The sequence below is a fragment of the Nicotiana tabacum genome, chromosome 6, assembly GCF_000715075.1.
Source record: "Nicotiana tabacum cultivar K326 chromosome 6, ASM71507v2, whole genome shotgun sequence".
Classification (NCBI taxonomy): Eukaryota; Viridiplantae; Streptophyta; class Magnoliopsida; order Solanales; family Solanaceae; genus Nicotiana; species Nicotiana tabacum.
The window spans coordinates 116,025,925-116,044,590 of record NC_134085.1 but is presented as its reverse complement, the minus strand read 5'-3'; positions in this window follow the sequence as shown (position 1 = coordinate 116,044,590).

Here is an 18,666-nt window from a genome sequence, read left to right as displayed (position 1 = left end):
GTATTATTGGAAGATTTGGGTGAGAAAGAAGCTATAAAAAATATGTTGTTTATAGCTACTGAAGGATGTCTCAGTGAAGAGTCTGTGTCTGGTTGTGTGAGTGTTGGGGCAAAGGGGGAAGAAGAGAATAGGGATGGAAATGGAAACCTGGTGCCTAAAGGTGACTTGGTACCAGTCAGTACTACAGAGGAGCCAACATAGGGACCTACTCCCTCTGCCCAAGGAGAGTTCTTTGCTTCTACTTGGGATGAAACTCCATGTTCCATTAAACATCCCCTAGATAGTACTGACCCTCCTCCTTCCCCTCACCTAGATGAAACTCCTTTAGACATTGTATATCTAGAAACGAAGTCTGTGTCAGAGGAAGAAAAAGATGGGAGTGAGGAGGGAAATGACAATATGTCTGTATCCAAGTTCCTCGCTGATATGAGTGTCACGCCACCTTTTTTCCCTCCGCAGAGAGAAGGTCCGGGTTTCAATATTACATGGGGGAAATAACTCATTTCCTTTTGGAAATTGGGTATTTGAAGAGTCGCCACCTAACAGATTATGGTGCGTTAGGGCACCCAGAGTGATTAACTCTTGGATTGGTTTGCATTACCAGAGATTTAGGGTAAGAGCTCAAATTAACCTCGAGGGGAAGGTGTTAGGCACCCCTCTCGATCTACAATGGTGGGTCCCGACCGAACTTATACTTGTGAACTAGTCTATTAATAAATAAATAGTTTTAAATACATAATTACAAACTAGAGTAGATTTTGGACATTACATGACTTAAATAATGAGACAAAGGAAAGGCTTAAACAAATTGTATACATATAGAAAAGTAAAGTTTAAGCAAATAGAATTTGGGAAGGAGGGGTCCTAAGTTAGTTAGCCTACAGGATCACCCCACGCAATGCCCGGTAAACACTCCTCAATGAGGGGCTACATGTGACATTAGTGCGTAGTCATCATATCCCATATCCACCCTTCCCACCCCTTAGCGGTTATTAAAGCGAGTGTCGGTTAGCAATCTCTATTGCGAGCTATTACCTATCCCTTCTTAATGGTCCTGGAGGAGGTTAGGACCTCTACCTACAGGCAGTTCTAGATAGACCCCTAAAGCTTAAAGGAGAAAATACTAAGGCGACAAGCAAGAACACATAGGACTTTTAGCAAATAAAAGCAAGAAGGAGCAAATAAGAGGCTCAGGTTTACCTCCGCAGATAATGCATGTAAATATCATGACTCAAACACATACAAGGGCAGTATTATTAACATGATCCTAAGACATAATGTCTAGGTGAGTATCAGAATACAAGAGACATGCAGATTGGTTTATAACTCAGAAACAGGAGCCTTAATCAGTTTGCCTACTGATTTTAAGCATGTTAACCATTAAGTAGTAAACACAAAGAAAATTTTCTAGTTTTATAGAGGTTGATTACCTGAGGCTTGCCTAGGCGTAGGATAATGCACAATAGTTATCAGAATTACTAAAACAGTTTAGAAGTTATTTTAACCAAAGCATGCTATTCTAAGTTGCAAATATCCAGAGATTATGAGCAGTTCTACTTAAACAGAATAAATATGACATCGTTTTTACATCTTTCATAACCAGTAGTTTAAACTAGGTGTGACTGAGCGAGTATGAACGCGATCCTAGAATAGGGGTATCTAACATGCACATATAAATGCAGAATGATTTTAGGATATGCAGAATTCCTAAAACATGATTTCTAGATCCCCGGAAAGTTACAATATGATTTCAGGATGTGCAGGAGCAACAATTTTAAGTTAGTGCTGTTATTTAGCCTATAACAATGTTTCTAAGTGATAAAATAATGTCTCGTCCGATGTCGAGCCTAGGCTCTGATACCAACTGTTACGCAACGCCTTCCTGATGATATTTGGAAGGGAAACGTAAGGCTAAGCAACCGATGTCAGTGCGGTTGCTGTCCGCCAATGAGGTCCTCGCCGCACGCTAGACTAGATTGTCAGTGCCGTGCGGGAAAACCAATGTCGTGAGCAATTGCGGAAGCTGAGAGAGAATTGGGTTTTGAATGCTGATGATGATTTTATTGATGACTGAAAATGATGATTACAATGATGTGGTGTCGAGGGGGAGAGACACCAGAAAATGTTGATTGAAATGTTTGATTGTTTGGTCCCCCTTAATAATGCTTAAAAAAATAAACCAACATTACAAGACTAGTCCTAATAAAGCTGTAGAAGCACACTGAAATGAAAATGATGTAAACTATCCTATGATTACAATCCGATGGCAGCATCTTTGTCTTGCGGGTCAGGGTCTGCGCGCGCGTTGCTGTGGGCGCGCGCGACACTTGATGTGCTGGCCTGAGGCTGGGCGCTCGTGCTTGGCATCAGGGTCTGTGCGTGAGGCGCTGCTGGAATGGGCCTGCAGCTGGGCGCTGGCGAGGCATCAGGATCTGCGCGCGCGACATTGTCAGGGCGCGCGGCGCTGTTGTCATTGGCCAGCCCTTGGGCGCTGGCGAGAGGCATCGGTGGGGCGACAGAGGCACATGCGCGCTTGTCACTTGGCGCAGCCAAGACCACGGGGCCAACCATGGCGCTAGGCATTGTGAGGCTTGCTAGGCCGCCATGGGGCGCGGCCAAGGGGTCATAGGGCATGTCTGGAAAGCAGCCCATGACATTCTCCCCCACCTGAGTTGGCGCCGTCCTCGGAGCCTTATGATGATGATGATGATGATGATGATGTTTCTGATGGTTGTTGGATGGGAGGTCTGCGCCCCTCTGTTCTTTGAGCTTGCTGTTGTAGCGAAGCAATGATTGCATGCGGCTGACATGGAAGACTGGATGGATCTTCCACCAGGATGGAGTTTTGACCTGGTATGTGGACTTCCCAATGCGTTTTTCAATGGGCAGGGGCCCGATGTATTTTTGTTGCAGGCGAGGGTCATGGGTCCTTTCTGCAAACAAGTACCGCTTTGGGATGCATAGCATTACTTTGTCCCCTGGTTGATGTTGGGCAAAGCAAAGCTTTTGTTCGGTGAACCTTTTTGCCCGCTCTTGGGCTTTGATGAGATAGCTCCGCACTATCCCCATGTTGCGCTCCCATTCGCTCGAGAAGTTGGCAACTCGAGGAGATTTTGGCATGGTTGATGCATTCACCGTTTGCGGGAGAAGCGGTTGCTGTCCGGTAACAATTTCAAAAGGGCTTTTGTTTGTATGATGGCTCTTTTGAGAATTGAAACACAGTTGAGCAGCATCCAGGAGGTTCACCCAATGCTTCTGTGATCCGGTTGCGAAGTTGCAGAGATATTCCTCCAGCATGTCATCGAACAGGTCTGTCTGGCCATCCGATGGTGGATGGATGTCGGTGTTGTGACTCAATGTTGACCCAAAGCACCTGAAGAGATGGGTCCAAAAGTTGCTAGTGAAGCGTGAGTCGCGCCTACTAACAATGTTTTTGGGCAGGCCCCAATGTTTGACAATGTGCGAGAAGAAGAGTCGAGCTGTATCTTTTGCTGAGATGTTTTGCGGGGCTGCTATGAAAGTTGCATAGTCTGAGAACTGATCTATGACAACCATGATGGATGCAAGATTGCCGACTTGGGGCAATCCCGTGATGAATCTGAGGGAAACACTTTTCCATGGTCTCTGAGGGACATGTAATGGCTGCGAGGGTCCCGGCTGTGATGAGTGATCCGACTTGTCCTTGTGGCATGGCTGACAATTCTTCACACGATGATGAGCGTCACCAGTCTTTTGAGGCCGATGACATGATGACTGATTGTTGCTGCGAAGGGTAGCCTGAACCTGGGGTTCATGTCTGTTGACTACCTTCTCCAACTGCATGGCCGAGATGTTTTCAGCGGCCATCTTTATGGGAAAGTATGGTATGGTGCAGGGCTTGGCCCCTTTTTCTCCCATCATCAGGAGCATGTTGGCATATGGTACCGGTATGGTGTTGGTTTGCCTCATGAACTCCAAACCCACTATAATGTCGAAGTCATCTATGATTGCGATGCGCAGGTCGATGCTTCCTTTGTATGGGCCAAGTTTCACTGGGACATTTGTAGCTGTTCCACCCAATGTCTGAGGTGGTGAGTTGATAGCCTTGACGCGGCCTTTGCTCTTTTGCACAACAAGACCTAGGCGCTCTACTTGCGTTGACGACAAGTAGTTATGGGTGGCACCCGTGTCTATCAAGGCGTGAAGGGGCTTGCCGTTCACTTTCAATTCGACGAACATTAGGGTCCTCGCTTGTTTAGGAGCTCTTTCGTCCATCTTTTTTTTCCCTTTCTTGGTGATTGGGACTGATGTTTTCTTGGGAGGACATGCACTGGTCCCCACTAAGGCATGTGGGATAGAGCCAACAATTGCATTGAAGGCGCCTACCTGGTTGTCTTCTGATGTGTCTGATGCGTCTGACTCATCCTCGACAGTCTGATGAGCATTGACCTTTATGTTTGGGCATTCATTGTTCCAATGTGCCCCGCCGCAATGACGACATTCTGAGGGAGGCTTTCTCCCCTGATTGTTGTTGATGGATGCAGCACTGTTGCTGTTGGAGGGAGGAGTCTTAGTTTTGGATGCACTCCGATCTCCCCCACTTTTGCTTGGGCCACCATTGCTGGGATGGTGCCCGTTGAATCCCCCTCGGACAGACGGCTGGGGCCTGTCGTTCTGAGTTCCCAAATGATAGTCGCCAAGGCATTCTGCAGCTTGAATGGCCTTGGGCAGGGTGTCTACCCGTTTTCGCTGTAGTTCCATGCGGGCATGAGGTTTCAAACCTTCTATGAATGCGAAGAGTTTGTCTTTGTCCCCCATGTCGCGTATGTTTAGCATGAGTGCGAAGAATTCGCGCACGTACTCCCTCACTGATTTGGTGTGGCGGAGGTCCCGTAGCTTTCTCCTTGCATTGTATTCCACATTTTCGGGGAAGAACTGCAGGCGTATGGCTACCTTCAATTCATCCCATGTCTGGAGGGTATCTTCACCGGCCTTGATGGCTTCGTATTTGACCCGCCACCAAAGTTTGGCATCGCCTTGAAGATACATGGCAGCAGTCGCTACCTTTTTGGATTCCTCCAAATGGCCCACAGCATCGAAGTATTGTTCGACGTCGAAGATGAAGTTTTGCACTTCTTTAGCATCCCGGGATCTGTCGTATGGCTTTGGCTCCGGTATCTTAAGCTTTTGTGGAATGGGGGTGAGGTTTGCTGCACCCCTGATGTGATGGTCGCCTTCTCGAAGTAGGCTCTGTAAGGCAGCATTGACAACGTTGAGCTTGTCTGTCAAGTCGTTTATGGTTTGCTGCATGGCAGTTAGTCTGTCTGCCTCATGTTGCTGATGGGCTAAATCGTCGGCACGCTCCTGTTGGAGGTCCTCAAATTTGCCATGAATATTGGCAGTTTCAATGGCTGCCGTTTGTCGGTCCTCGTCGGAGTCACGACTGATGTTTGCAATGTCATTTTCCGCCTGCCGCATTCGGCGGTCCAGGTCGTCCAACCTTTGCACTAAGTTGTTGTTTTGATCAGGCACCGTATCCACGATGGGTCGTAATCGGTCAACCGTCTCTTCTAGGGATGCTAGACGCTCCCCATGATTCACCATGGTCAGAAATGGTGATGATGGCAAATGTTCCCTCGTCCGATGTCGAGCCTAGGCTCTGATACCAACTGTTACGCAACGCCTTCCTGATGATCTTTGGAAGGGCAACGTAAGGCTAAGCAACCGATGTCAGTGCGGTTGCTGTCCGCCAATGAGATCCTTGCCGCACGCTAGACTAGATTGTCAGTGTCGTGCGGGAAAACCAATGTCGTGAGCAATTGCGGAAGCTGAGAGAAAATTGGGTTTTGAATGCTGATGATGATTTTATTGATGACTGAAAATGATGATTTCAATGATGTGGTATCGAGGGGGAGAGACACCAGAAAATGCTGATTGAAATGTTTGATTGTTTGGTCCCCCTTAATAATGCTTAAAAATATAAACCAACATTACAAGACTAGTCCTAATAAAGCTGTAGAAGCACACTGAAATGAAAATGATGTAAACTATCCTATGATTACAATGAAAAGGACTTAGATTATTACAAGGAAAAACTAAGTCCGATGGCAGCATCTTTGTCTTGCGGGTCAGGGTCTGCGCGCGCGTTGCTGTGGGCGCGCGCGACACTTGATGTGCTGGCCTGAGGCTGGGCGCTGGTGCTTGGCATCAGGGTCTGTGCGCGAGGCGCTGCTGGAATGGGCCTGCAGCTGGGCGCTGGCGAGGCATCAGGATCTGCGCGCGCGGCATTGTCAGGGCGCGCGGAGCTGTTGTCATTGGCCAGCCCTTGGGCACTGGCGAGAGGCATCGGTGGGGCGACAGAGGCACATGCGCGCTTGTCACTTGGCGCAGCCAAGACCACGGGGCCGACCATGGCGCTAGGCATTGTGAGGCTTGCTAGGCCGCCATGGGGCGCGGCCAAGGGGTCATGGGGCATGTCTGAAAAGCAGCCCATGACATATCTAATGCATGACATGCTTGGAATGTATTGGTCCTAAACATGAATTCTAATGCACATATGGGAAATGTAAACCTAAGGCATGATTTTTACCCATTGATATGATAACATGTATGACTACCCTCTTCTTTTCATTAGCCAACCCCAATATCCGTTTAAAACAAATTATTACAGACTAATATTGCATGAATTACATAAGTAGATAAGAAAAATAAGAAGTTACACTATATGGAGCCTGAAAGTAGGCCCAAATTTCCAGAATTTCTAATTCCAGATTGCCTCGCAGCCTTTCACATAATCTGGGTGTATCAGAGTTCCCTAAAAACCTCAAGGGATTCCGGGCAGTGCTCACACCCAGATTTCATAATCATAGTTGAGTAAGTTCAGTGTGGAAAGGCCAGATCCAATGCATCAGAGTTCAGAGGGATCTCATAGGGATCCCTAAGCAGTCACACATTGGAGGGGCAGAACTTAAGGACCTAAGAGTAGAGTGAGAGTGATTGGCATAGTTTAAAAAGGTTTAAGTAGGAAAATAGTTTGAAAATAGACTTGTTTAAAATAGTTTTGTAAAAATAATAGACGGAGTTATTCAATAAAACAATTTTGAAAAGAGAGTGGAGTAATAAGCAACAGTCCAAATACAGCACCCAAAACAGGTTCATACATAACCAAAGAACATAGAACCAAGGTAGGTTCATCAACCACAAATAGGGGTAATGGGATTTGGGGACACATAGGTCACATAGGTAAACACATAGTTGTAAGAACACTTAAGTACAGAATCAGCAATATGCTAAAGGGGTTAAGGAACTTCAGAATTAACACAGAATCAGGTAACTTAAGTATAGCCAACTACTTTGCACAAAAAGGTTCATTCCTGAAATCAGAGAAACATAAGTAAGGAAGAGTCACAATGGGGTTAACTGAAGGGGGATAATATTTCATAAACATGCTAAGTCTAAGGGAGGGGGCACATTCAGAAGCATGTTGATAAAGCGATGAAGCAAACATATTAGTTGCAAGTTGAACAACAAAACCATAAGTGAAAACAGACTAGAAACAGGATGAATTGAAGTAATAAAGGAAACATGTTGTTTTTGAAATTTTGAACTGAAATTAGGACATACCAATAAGAAGACAGTAAGCACAAAGTGAAGGAGAGCATAATAGTTAGCCTTGGCTTACAGCCGGCTAACTCAGAATAATAGCAAGTAACCAAAGAAAGAGAGCAGAAAGTTTTGAGTGTGAGAGAGTTTGAACTAATGTGTTCGTGTGTCTTTGTTAATAAGAGAGCATATGTATATATAGTTTGAAACTAGGCAGAATAATAAGGTAAGAATCAAAGTCATACAATAATTATGGAACCAGATATCAATTAGTATAAAATCAGTATAAGTACTCCCTTAATTAAGAGAGCTAACTTCAAACGGTAAAGACAAATAAGGAAGGAGATCACATAAGTCTGGAATATAACACATAAGGAAATAATTTTAGCATGGTGCAAATATAGAACATGTAATTAAGGCTAAGTACATAATATTACAATTAAGGAAATAACATAAGAATCATATTTGATAGTATAGTCGACTACAAAATAAGGCAAGAGAATAACTTAGAGGTTGGAAATCAATAAGGAGATCATCATAAGATATTAGTGAAAGGCATCAATTATAGGAAATTACGGGTTCAAATAAGAGTAGTAATGATTGAGAGGAATTAACACAAATTGTTGTAAATAAAGGAAATAATCATAGTATAGGCAAGAAAGAATAAAATCAGAAACCCTAAGAAGCATAGTAAAGTTAAAATCACATAAAGTCAGAAATTCAACTAGAAAAATAGTATTAATTAGAGGAATTAGCACAAATTTCTGTTAATAAACAGAATAAATATAATATAGGGAGAAGAAGAAAAATCAGAAGCCCTAATGAGCATAATAGTGAACAATCATAGAAACATAGAACATATTCATGAATAACAGACATGCGAACAAATTAAACGAACAAATAAGCAAGGACAGTTCTTAGAACCAAGGATTAAGACCAAGAATTAGGGTTTTCAACATAATGAATCAAATAAAAGGAAAAATTTAAATAAACCGTTTAAATATAGTAAACATCATAGAATAATACTGAAAATCAGAGGAGAAGTCATTTTGAAAAGGGGTTAAGAAACCCTAGTTTTGAAGATGAATAGGCGTTTTAGAAAAATCAGAGTGATTATCATGGAAAACAGTAAAATAACTCAGAATACTCTCAGATCTGTTACAGATCTAAGAAGTTAAGAGATAAATTTAGGGTATCAGAGAGAGATAACCCAGAGATGGAGAGATTTCGGCTTAGAAGCCATGGATCTTGTCGGAGAAATAGAAAGGTTTTACTTAGACGGGCCAAGGTGGCTTGAGAATGGTAAGAACAGATCATAGGTGTGAGTTGAACAGCCGTTGTTCCCTTGAGGACCTCAGGGTAGCAAGAATCCGGCATGGGGGGGAGCCTTGGAGGCTTGGGGTGGTGGTGGAACCACCACTGACATCGGCGAACCAACGACCGACGAGTAGGCTCCATGGTTTAGCAGAGAGAGCTTGAGAGAGAATGAGAGGGTGTGACGGTGGAGAGTGATGAGAAAATGAGAGAAATGAGGGTTTGTGGGGGGGGGATAGACTATTAGGTTAATTATGGTAAGAACAGATCTGGTCCGTTGATCAAAATTGATCAACAGTCCAGATTAAACAAGGATTGGGTCGAGTAGGATAGTGGATTGGGCCTTGCGGGTATTGGGCTATTTTAATCAGGTTTGGGTCTGGTTTGATTTAGGCTATAATTGAAATGAAATTAGGCTATTTGTTAAATACCCAATTAAATTAAATAAAACAATTTACAAAAGTAGCTAATAATTGTACAAAATTAATTTCATGCTAGAAAATAGTTAAAAAATGATTACTTAGTATTTAAAAATATAAATGATTAATTTCCATTCAAAAATAGTATAAAATCATATGATTTGGGCTATAATTGCAAAGTTATTGTAATTGTAGCCAAATGATGCCAATTTGGCTAATTATGAAATAATTTGGTTTAAATAGGACAAAAAATAATAAATTTAATCAAGAGATGCTTTTGAAATCATTTGTAATGCCATTTTGTAATTATTTATTGGAAATAAAATATCGGGTAAGTTGATAAAAATATAAAAATATTATGCAAAATACCAATTGCTATTAATGCAAGATTTTGAAGGTATATATGCAATTTTTAAAATATTTTGGGGAAAAATTGGCTATCAACCGCTACCCCTCTTTACCCGGGAAAGATGAAAGAGTTTTCAGGTAAAGAAATGATGGCCAATTTTGACCGAGTGAAACGGTTAGAGAGATTCAGGCCGCACTCTGATTTCTGAGCTACCTACATATCCCTGGTTTTATAGGAATCAGGCCATAGATAGTTCTGGAGCCATCGGCGAAGTGTACCGGTGAAGTCATTACAATAAAGGACGCAATGTCTAGGGCTGTATGAGTGAACGGTTTACATAAGAGGTTAGGTTTGATATGGCTGGGAGAACTGGAGCGGGATCACTCCTGCTTGGATAGACGTTGCCCACCGGGTTACCTGCAAATAAGAATACCGCAAGTGTATATTGTGCATAAATTTAAACATTAACGCAGGTTCTCGTTGGACTATGAATGTTGTCTTCGGACGGTTAGGAATGACGTCCTCAGACCATGATGTCCTGGGCCATGAATTGCTTTATGAGAGATTCGCAAGCCATGAAATGATGTTCTCGGGCCATGACAAATGGTTCCTTAAAACCATGACGCCTCTGAATAATGATATGCAAATTTGAGGGATCCGCAGGCCATGGCATGGTGTCTTCCAACTATGAGGATAATGCCTTCGAATAGATTGGCGATATTTCAGCCCATGATATGCAATAATGATGTTAACAGGACAAAGCTTAGTCTTGTGAAATGAAGGGCAGAGCTTAGGCCGATTGAAAAGCGAGTAGATAGTACTCGAAATAGAGCAATATTTATGCAAAGAGGGACAATGCTTAGTCCAATGCAGATGGGGAGGCAGGGATTAGCCTCATGCACACATGGAGGCAAGGATTAGCCTCATGCAAATATGGAGGCAAGGATTAGCCTCATGCAAGTAGGGAAGCAAGGATTAGCATTATGCAAATACGGAGGCAAGGACTAGCCTCATGCAAGTATGAAGGCAAGGATTAGCCTCATGCAAATGGAGAGGTAGAAATTAGCCTCATCCAGGTATGGAGAGGCAGAGATTAGCCTCATACAGGTATGGAGGCAAGAATTAGCCTCATGCAGGTATAGAGGCAGGGATTAGCCTCATGCAAATATGGAGGCAGGGATTAGCCTCATGCAAATATGGATGCAAGGATTAGCCGCATGTAGGTATGGAGGCAGGGATTAGCCTCATGCAAGTATGGAGGCAAGGATTAGACTCATACAAATGTGGAGGCAAGGATTAGCCTCATGCAAATATGGAGGCAAGGATTAGCCTCATGCAAATATGGAGGCAAGGATTAGCCTCATGCAGATGTGGAGGCAGGGATTAGCCTCATGCAAGTATGGAGGCAAGGATTAGCCTCATGCAAATGTGGAGGCAGGGATTAGCCTCATGCAAGTATGGAGGCAAGGATTAGCCTCATGCAGATGGAGAGACAGGGATTAGCCTCATGCAAGTATGGAGGCAAGGATTAGCCTTATGTAAAATATGGAGGCAGAAATTAGCCTCATGCAAAGAGCGGGTAGCAAATAAGAGTAGTGTATATCTTAGCTGGAGATATATTCAGTGTCTGATGGCCAGATGGATAGTGAATTTTCTTTGTGTGTATATGTTTGCGAGTGCGTTACGTCAAATGTGCCTGCATTCAAAGAAAAAAATGTAAGTTTTGTGGGGGAGGTTGGTTCGTGCTTTGTCTGCTGGCCTTGCTATGCTCCGTTCTGAAAGCCCTTCCGAGTTCCCATAGGTAACACCTGACTATTATGGAAATAGAGTTTTCAAAAATATGCAATTATTGATAAAAATAAAGTTGTTTTAGAAACGTATTGATACATTAAGCAATTTTGATGAACTAGTGATTGTAACACGTCTCAAAGGTATTGCAGCTCACTTATGTCAGAATTTTGAGGGTTCTCCTCAAAATTCTGCCCCAGTTTAGTAGATGATCCGTCGGCTGTTTGTGGATAATGGATCTTGCTGAAACTTCTTCGGAATTTTGAGAATCCTTCTCAAAATTCTGCCCCAGTTTCTTAACTGATTACTGACCGTCTGACACATGTTGGCGTTGGCTGGACTTGCTCCGAAATTTTGAGGACCCTCCTCAAAATTCTGCCCCAATTTCTGATCTTGGGGGAAATGAAAATTTTATTATGATATGACTGAACCCATAAGGCTGCCTACGTATCCCCTCTTAAATGGAAATCAGGTCATGCGTAGTTCAATTACATCAGATGAGAAAATGTAAATAATCTAAGCATAGTATCTCTTGATTGCGTCTGAATTGATTGGTTTTGGCTAGATTTCTCCATCCATTTCTGCAAGTATGAGTGCTCCCCCTGTTAGCACCCTGTGAACCATGTACAGACCTTGCCAGTTGGGAGAGAATTTTCCTTTGGCTTCATCTTGATGTGGGAAGATCTTCTTCAGCACCAACTGACCTAGTGCAAACTGCCTCGGCTTGACCCTTTGTTGAAAGCTCTAGACATTCTGTTCTGGTAAAGTTGGTCGTGACATATTGCGTTCATCCTCTTTCCATCGATAAGGACCAATTGTTCATAGAGGCTTCTTATCAACTCTGCGTTGCCGAGTTCAACTTCCTATATGATTCTTAAAGAAGGAATCTCCACCTCGATTGGAATGATTGCCTCGGTCCCATAAACCAGCATGCAGGGAGTTGCCCCAGTTGATGTGCGAACTGTAGTGCGGTATCCCAATAAAGCAAAAGGTAACTTCTCATGCCATTGTTTGTGGCTCTCTACCATTTTCCTTAGTATTTTCTTGATTTTTTGTTGGCGGTTTCTACGGCTCCATTCATTTAAGGTCTATAGGCTGTGGAATTCTTGTGTTTGATTTTGAAAGTTTCACACGTAGCTTTCATCAAATCACTGTTGAGATTGACAGTGTTATCAGTAACAATGGACTAGGGAACTTCGAATCGGCAAACAATATGATCCTTGACAAAATCTGCGACGACTTTCTTGGTTACAACTTTGTAAGATTGAAACTCTACCCATCTTGTGAAGTAGTCAGTGGCGACCAGAATAAACATGTGCCCATTTGAAGTAGTGGGCTCAATCGGACCAATAACATCCATTCCCCAAAAGACGAATGGCCAAGGTGAGCTTGTTGCATTGAGCTCGTTTGGCGGCACTTTTATCATGTCGGCATACACCTGGCATTGAAAGCATTTGCGGACATACTGGATGCAATTTGTCTCCGTGGTTATCCAAAAGTAACCGGCCCTGAGTATCTTCTTAGCCAAGACGAAACTGTTCATGTGCGGGTCGCAGGTCCCAACATGTACATCCTCAAGTAGCTTAGAAGCTTACTTTGCGTCGACACAACTTAGTAAACCTAGATCAGGAGTTCTTATGTACAAATTCCCTCTGTTGTGGAAGAAATGATTGGACAATCTCTAGAGTGTGTGCTTCTGAGTGTGGTTTGCATGCTCCGGATATTTTCCCTTAGACAAATATTCCTTGATATCATGGAACCAAGGCTTTCCATCTGTTTCTTCTTCAATATGACCACAATATGCCGGCTGATTATGGATCCTCATTGGAATGGGATCAATATAATTCTTATCTGGATGTTGTATCATAGATGACAAAGTTGCCAATGCATCGGCAACCTCATCCTGAATTCTGGGCACATGTTGGAATTCTATCTTTGTAAACCTCTTTCTTAATTCCTGCACATGGTGCAGATATGACAATATCTTGGAATTCTTGGTGGCCCACTCTCCTTTAACCTAGTGCACAAGCAAATCTAAATCACCGATTACCAGCAACTCTTGAATGTTCATCTCGACTGCCATGTTGAGCCCTAGTATGCAAGCTTCATACTCCTCCATGTTGTTAGTGCAGGGAAATCTGAGTTTAGCAGATACCGGATAATGTTGACCTATTTTTTATACCAAAACTACTCCAATGCCCACTCCTCTAAAATTTACAGCTCCATCAAAGAACATCTTCCAACCGTCGTATGCTTCGATAATGTCTTCTCCTAAAAATGATACTTCTTCATCAGAAAAATATGTATTCAAAGGTTTGTATGCTCCTCCCACCATATTTTCAGCGAGGTGATCTGTCAATGCTTGCCCTTTGATAGCCTTTTGAATTACGTAGACGATATCGAACTCACTTAACAGTATCTGCCACTTGGCCAACGTTCCAGTCGGCATAGGTTTCTGGAATATGTACTTCAGAGGGTTCATCCTGGATATGAGGTATGTAGTGTAGGCACAAAAGTAATGCCTCAATTTATGAGAAGTCCATGTCAAAGCACAGCAAGTGCGTTCATGCAAAGAGTACCGTGCTTCATAAGGTGTGAACTTCTTACTCAGGTAGTATATGGCCTGCTCCTTTCTTCCTGTCTCGTCATGTTGTCCCAAAACACATCCGAAGGCTCTATCCAATATAGATAGATAGAGTAGCAAAGGTCGTCCTAGTTCTGGCTGGACCAGAACTGGTGGTGTGGACAGGTGTTCCTTGATCTTGTCAAAAGCTTTCTGACAATCCTCTGTCCAGCTTGTTTCGGCATATTTTCTCAGCATTTTGAAGATGGGTTCGCATATGACTGTGGACTGTGCTATGAATCGATTGATGTAGTTGAGATGTCCTAGGAAGCTCATTACGTCCTTTTTGCTCTTAGGTGGTGGTAACTCCTGAATAGCCTTGACTTTGGATGGATCCAGCTCGATTCCCCGGCGACTGACAATGAATCCCAGTAGCTTTCCTGCGGGAACCCTGAATGCACATTTTGCGGGGTTCAGTTTCAAATTGTACCTCCCTAGACTGTCAAAGAACTTTCTCAGGTCCGCTATGTGATCTGTGGCCATTTTGGATTTGATAATGACGTCGTCCACATACACCTCTATTTCTTTATGGATCATGTCATGGAAGATATTTTTCATGGCTCTCATGTAAGTGGCCTCAACATTCTTCAGACCGAATGGCATCATCTAGTAATAGTATACACCCCAAGGTGTAATAAAAGTTATCTTCTCTGCATGTTCTTCATCCATCCAAATCTGGTGATAGCCCACGAAGCAATCCACAAAGGATTGGAGTTCATGTTTAGCATAGTTGTCGATCAAAATGTGTATATTTGCTAGTGGGAAATCGTCCTTGGGACTTACTCTGTTTAAATCTCGATAGTCAACACATACTCTGACCTTCCCATCCTTCTTTGCAATTGGCACAATGTTAGCTAACCAGGTTGGGTACTCAACCACCCTGAGAACTTTGGATTTGATCTGCTTGGTAACTTCCTCCTTGATTTTCAAGCTCATGTCTGGTTTGAACTTTCTAAGTTTCTATTTTACTGGCGGACACATGAGATTGGTAGGCAGCTTGTGAGCCACTATGGATGTGCTCAAACCGGTCATGTCATCATATGACCATGCGAAAATATCCTCATACTCTCTTAGGAAGCGAATGCAATCTTCATTCTCTGTTGGTGACAAGTTAATGCTGATGCGAGTCTCCTTGATGGTCTCGACGTCTCCCAAATTTATTGCTTCGGTCTCGTCCATATTGTACTTAGGCTTATTCTCAAAGTTTTCAACCTCCCTGACAATTTCCTTGGGTATCTCATCTTCTTCATATGAATCACTATCCTCATATTGCGTTGCCTCATTACATGTCATAGTCACTGATTCATCAGGAAAAGTAATAATAACGTTGTAGAAAGGAAAAGTGTAAAGATAGTAGTGAATAATAAAGAGCAAATGCATTTGATTAAAACTGAAAAATCATCCAGACAAAGTACGGCTCGACGAATCGAGCATTTATTTTGAAACAAGTAAATCTTAAAACAAAATTACGGGAAATCTTAAATGCCTAAAATAGCTATAGAAGTAAAATCTACCAAGCTACCCAGGGACTCGGCGGGCTCGGGATGGTGTAGCGGTCCAATTCCTGAGAACGACTCCCTTCTTTACGGTTTGAATGGTGAGGCCTTCCTCCTCCTCCTCCTCAAATATGGCACTACAGTCCATGTCCTCATCCTCCAAGAATAAATTCTTCAACCCAGCTAGTGCTTCCTCTTTTGCGGTCCCCCATATCATATCAGCTTGGTGAAAAACTTGTTCCAAGCATGGCACTGGTTGCTCGAGAGGGTAGTACGGTCCACGCCATGGAGGTGACCAATTTTTATACTCTTGCCATGTGTACTAGTATCAGATCCCAAAGGTGGTGCCATGATTTTTCAGCTGTATTGGTTTGGTGATACCTTGGAGGTTCTTTCCCAATACTTTGTCGGGTTCATATCTAGACCAGGCCAATATGCTTTCTATTTTACTGCTCTACCATTTATCCTTCTCGATGGCATTGACCCGTTCAATGTGATAATAGGTTTCCCCTCCTAGCCTTTTTCTATGTCCAATGGTCGGGATGGTTTGACTAGTGTAAATGAGGTTACTTCCATCTCCGTGAATGATTACCTCCTAACAGTTCCATTCAAACTTCACAGCTTGATGTAGTGTGGAAGGAACGGCTCCAGCGGAATGGATCCATGGCCGGCCCAATAGAAGATTATATGAGGCTAGGATGTCAAGCACTTGAAACTCAACGTTGAACCAAGTTGTCCCCATATGCAAGCAAAGATTGATTTCCCCGATTGTGGCCCTTTGGGATCCATCAAAAGCTTTCACGTTCATGCTTCCTACCTATATTTCATGAAAACCTTTGTCCAACTTTTTCAGAGTGTCCAATGGACAAATATTTAGGCTTGAACCTCCATCAACCAAGACCCTGGCAATGAATTTGTCTTCAAATTGCATTGTAATGTGTAATGCTCGATTGTGATTCAGCCCCTCAGGTGGTAGCTCATCTTTGTGAAAGATAATCTTTTGACTTTCCAATACTTGCCCCACCATGTTGGCCATTTCTCCGCCAGTGATGTTATTGGGTATATAATCTTCGCTCAGCACTTTCATTAAACGTTCTTATGTGCCTCTGAATTTTGCAATAGTGACATGATAGATATCTGAGTTGGGTTTTTGTTCAGATGGTCAATGATGGAATACTCCTTTGCCTGTACTTTCCTCCACATGTCATCCGGCCCTGTCTCAATGACGGGCGGCCTGGTAGTGGCATCCTGGCTTGATCTTCCCAAGTGTTCAGGCGTATAGACTCTCCCAGTCTTAGTTATTCCTTGTACGACGTCAGATTCCTCTACCTTGGCCTTCCCTTTTTGCCTAGCCTCGACAACATAATCCTAGGGTATTGCTTTTGAGTTAAATAGAGGTGTGGTTGATACTGTCATAGTGAAAGGTATGACCACTTATACTTCAAATGGATCGGGGGTGGCTGTAGGCAGAGCCACCTCCACCTCGAATGGAACTGATGTGGTTACCTTAACCTCGATTGGTAACTGAGTATGTACCACAATAGGAGTAAGTGTGACTGCAACTTTAAAGTTATCACCTTCTTGAATAAGCCCAATCGATCCCTCAGGGACCCATTATTTGTTCGTCTCTATCACATGTACACCATCACCCCTATGATCAGGGAAGGGGGTTGTTGCGGACATTAGGTGCGGCTTCCTTCGCCTGTATGACCTTGTTGTAAATCGGCGTCTGGATCTTATCCTTCAATGTTCGGCATTCAGCAGTGGTATGCCCCTTTATGCCAGAATGGTACGCACAAGTTTTGTTAGGATTGACCCATTGGGATGGGTTTTCTAATGCCACAGCGGGAACATGAGTGACGTAACCGCAGGTTTTAACCTTTCATACAACTGGTCGATGGGCTCAGCAATGGCGGTGTATTGTTTGGGTGGCTTGCGATCGAAGTTGTGTCTTGGTCTTGGAAAGTTTTGGCGAGTTGGAGGTGATTGGAAATGAGATAGTTGGGAGTTATAAGTGTGATGGACAGTAACTGGTTGGCAATATCTGGGAGATGAGAGTTGATATGTGGGCGGTGGTGCTTGGTATGCGGATTGAGGGGTTTGATATATGGGTGGAGGTGTTTGATATGTTAGTGGGGGTGTTTTATATAGTGGAGGTGTTTGATATGTAAGTAGAGATTTTGGATCTTGGGCCACCATTACTGCCCCAACATCTCTCTTCTTTGATATGCCGCCTGATTGTAATGCTTTATTTGTGGCCTATGGTGCCTCAAAATTCGTTACCATCCCGCTCTAGATCCCTTCTTCGATTCTTTCTCCGAGTTTTATGATATTAGAGAATTTATGATTTTCAATAATCATCAGCCTTTCATAATATTGCGGATCCTGTGCTCTGACGAAGAATTTGTTCATCTGTTCTTCGTCCAAAGATGGTCTGACCTTGGTCGTTTCCGACCTCCAACGAGTAGTATACTCACGAAAAGTCTCAGTAGGTTTCTTCTTAAGATTTTGAATATAGAAAACATCTGGTGCGTGCTCTGTGTTGAACCTAAACCGGTCCATGAAATCTGATGCCATACCTACCCAATTGGACCATTTCTTGGTATCTTTGCTGACATACCAGGACAAAGCATCCCCACTCCTTATAAAGAGCTTATTCGGATCTTTTCATCTTTCCCGACCCCGACAAGCTTGTCACAATAGGTCCTTAGATGAACCCTGGGATCACCTGTGCCGTTGAACATCTCGAACTTGGGAGGTTTGTACCCCTATGGTAGTTCTACATCTGGATGTATGCATAAGTCTTCATATTTTCAAACCTTCTATTCCTTTGCCTCCTTTGACACCTTGGACGCGGCTTGTCAACTTCTTGAGTTCTTCAGCCATGTTTTTAATGAGCAAGTCCTTTTCGGAGGATTCTAGTGTATAAGAGACTGGTTGGATGGAGTGAGGTACGGTTTCTACGTATATAAGGTTGCTTTGATGAGTTCCAGGGACTTGGGTGTAATGATGGTCATTGGTGGAGTTTTGGGGATCGAGAATGGGTTGTGGTGTGTTTTAGGGAGTGTGGTAAGTGGTGGTTGGTGGGTACTGAAT